This window comes from Pteropus alecto, unplaced genomic scaffold (genome assembly GCF_000325575.1).
Source record: "Pteropus alecto unplaced genomic scaffold, ASM32557v1 scaffold269, whole genome shotgun sequence".
NCBI lineage: Eukaryota > Metazoa > Chordata > Mammalia > Chiroptera > Pteropodidae > Pteropus > Pteropus alecto.
In genome coordinates, this window is record NW_006443566.1 from 2,598,858 (window position 1) to 2,602,305 (window position 3,448).

The 3,448-nt window shown below is 40.4% G+C and overlaps 1 long non-coding RNA gene across 1 annotated transcript in view; it reads right to left on the bottom strand.

Moving 5' to 3' along the window:
* LOC112472839 overlaps window positions 1-3,448 on the bottom strand; it is a 42,088-nt gene that overhangs the window by 38,333 nt on the left and 307 nt on the right. The gene's annotated exons all lie outside the window — the stretch shown is intronic.

Genomic DNA, 3,448 nt, shown 5'->3' on the forward strand with positions numbered 1-3,448 from the left:
TATATATATATATATATCTTTCAATCGTTAGAGATGATCAGCAGAGAAACTCAAACTCATTTCATTATGTGGAACTTTGGTGTGATACACTTAAATTGGTGGAAACCTGCCTAAATACTTCACACAGCCCCTCCATCACCCTCTATTATGCAAGCTGCAGCATTTCAAGCCAACTCCCTTATTTCACTAGTGAGCCCTGTCAACACTGAAGTAATAGAAATGGAAAAACTCATCACTCCACAATGATACTCAAATATCAGAATATATTTCATTTGGTAAAAATTATATCATTGCTAAATAAAACTAATGCGAATATAGTAAAATATGCAAGATTTTGAGGAATTCTTTTGTTGAAAAAGACTCCTGAGGAGCCTCAAATTCATCCTGCAATTGCTTAGGCCTTCTTTTGCTCCTTTGACCCCTTCATGCCCCATCTCTTAAGCATATGGGGCGGAGGGGGCTACAGAAGGCCAGAATGAGCTAATCAGCATGCATTTATGCAGTTAGTCTACTCTAGTTTTATTCCCACAGGTTTTGCCTCATACTCTGCTCCTCTAGGAAGAGTGCTATGTTTTATTCATCTCTGAACTCCCAAAACCTAACCGAATGTCCTGCATATAGTCGTCTCTACCATCAACTACATGGCAAGCATTGGTTTAGGGACTAGAGATAGAGAAGTAAAAGACATAGAGACCTCACCTTCTTGGAACCTCATGGAAGGAGTATATTAAATATTGGCTGCATGAACAGAATCAAGTAATGAAAGACCAGTTAGCACAGCCCCATTGTCTACGTTCTTTTCTCCCATTGCCAACCAAGGCTTAGATGAGGAACAAAAGCAGGATTTCTCTTCAGAAATATGTGTGTCTGTCTCCAGCCCTGACCATTCTCCTTAGTTCTATATTCATATATCTAACTGCCAATTCAGCACGTCAACTCAGAGGTAGTTTCAGGGATTAACTGCATGAACTCTGAAGCCAGACTGGGTTTGAATCCCAGCTTCATCACTCACAAACTGAGTGCCTTTCGGCAAGTCGCTTTTAACGTCTGTGCCTGTCTTCTCATTCATAAAATGGAGGCTATAATGGTTCCTAGAGCATATGACTGTTGTAAGAATTAAATGAATTAATATATAAAAGTGCTTAAACCCCAGTCCACAGTTTATGCTTACATAGCGCTTACTATTATTACTAGCAGCAGTACTACTAGTGTTACTAAATCTATCAGGCATCTAAAACTTGTCCAAAATGGAATTCATAATTTTCTTCTCAAACCACTTTCTCTCTTCTCCAAAAACAGTACCACTACTCGCCCACCCAGTCGTTCCAGACTCGAACCTAAGAATTTTAGGTTTTATGTGAACCTACATTAGTAAATCCACAGCAGCAGCTCTACCTTCAAAAGTATATCACGAATTCGACTGCGTACTTCAATCTCTGAAACCACCTCCCCTAGCCAAAGACACCACCAGGTAATAGTCTCCTACCATCCCATCTTCAATACTCCCCATTCCATGACTACAGTTAATTCTCCATCCAATAAAACTAAAATCAGATGCTATTCCCTTGGTGTAAACCTTCCAATGGTTTCCCACCACACTCACAATAACATCTTTACCACAGCCTACAAGGGCCCCCATAGTCTGCCCGGCCTCTGACACCATCTGCCACTACTTTCCCCCTTCCTTGTTATGTTCACAACACTCTCACCTTGCTATGCCTTAGCTACCTCAGTTTGGATTCCACCTCAGAGCAGTACAAGTACTGTTGTTTGGAGTATGAACTCTGAAGTTGGATAGCCCAAATTCAAATACTGTCTAGCACATTTTAACTGTGCAAGCTGTGCAACCTTGAGCAAATTCTTAATCTTTCCATGTCAGTTTCATCTATAAAAATGGAAATGAGTACTTATATGACTGTTGTCGAAATTTAATTTTGTGTTTAGAAAAGTGCCTCACATGTAAGCTCTACATTAAGTGTTTACTGCTATTATTATTCCTCCCTGAAATGTTCTTACCTCAGGCTCTTCCTCCACTTCAACTGATTCAACTATCACCTCCTTTGAAAGACTTTCCCTGGCAAACCCTATCTACAACGATCTGCCCTATTCTCCTAGTCTTTTATTCTTTCTTTACTTCACTGTACTTATCACTATTTGAAATAATAATATTATATACTTATATACTTGTTGCCTATTTCCACACTGGAACATGAGTTCCACTAGGTTGGAGATTGTCCTGTTTGCTGCTCTAGTTCTTGTTCTGACTCAGAAAGTGGCTTTTAATGCTCACATCTCTATTTCTCTTATCCAGGCTAGGGGACCAATGCAAATTCCTTAACAATACCATACTTAGCCTTTCGTTTTCACACTTGTGATCTCACTAGATCTTTGGAAAAGCAACCACAGATATGCCATCATCTCCCATTTTAGAGAGAAAAAGAAAACACCAAGTTTGGGTGACTTGTCTTCGGACACAAAGCTAGTAATTGATAAAACAAAAATTAGAACCCCTGCTTTCTAAAAGAAGGGCTCTTCAAACTCAGATGGAAGAATATTACACCCTTGAACTGAACCTACAGAACTATGATCATATAATCTCTTGAATACACACTGAGATATGTACAATATTCTTCCCTTCTGAGTTCTTGAGAAATACTTGTCCCTAAATTTTATAAGTATTATAGTATAATACTAAGTCATCAATAATGTATTAACCCTTGGCAAGCTAGAAAAGTCAAGCAGTCAGACATGATCAACTATTCTAAGTCGACACAGCAAAATCCCTAAAACTCACAGTGTATCTGTATCGAGTATAAATGTACTAGTTCCAGCATGCTTTAAAAGCTTTCTCTGCAAAACCCAGACAAGGAGGACATCGTAATTGTCGAGATCATTGTGATCATGATACCAGTTTTTTCTTGATCCTTGGTCCAAGTTCAGTGACAATAGTTCAGACCGCCCATCAGGCTCGTGTAGTCCATGATCAGATGGTGGGTGGGGGAATACTGAGGAAGCATGATTGTTAAAGAGGTCCCTACCTACGAGACCTTTGTGAAATGGTCATTGGACACCACATTCTCAGTATAACCGATTGTTTTTATAAGCTTTCTCTTACCAAGTTTACACTTTTGTGTTACCGTATGTGCTCTCACAATTCCCAGTCCTGTGGGAATGACAATTAGGGAGGCCAGAGGCTGCCTTACCGTCATTTTACACAAAAAGGAAAGTGAGGCAACAAGTGGTTATCTTTAAACTTGACCTCAATTATTTGGTCACTTGCAGGATCCCAAAGGAAGCCTGAGGGCAGTCAAATTCCTTTCATCAAGGAAGGAACATAAAGGGCTCTCCCATTTGTACCTTTCCCCCTTCCCTGGCCTCGCCTGAAGGCTCCTACAGCCCTCTTGGCCCCAAGGTAAAAGGTGCGGGCCCTGCCCCCGCGGGGCGCGGC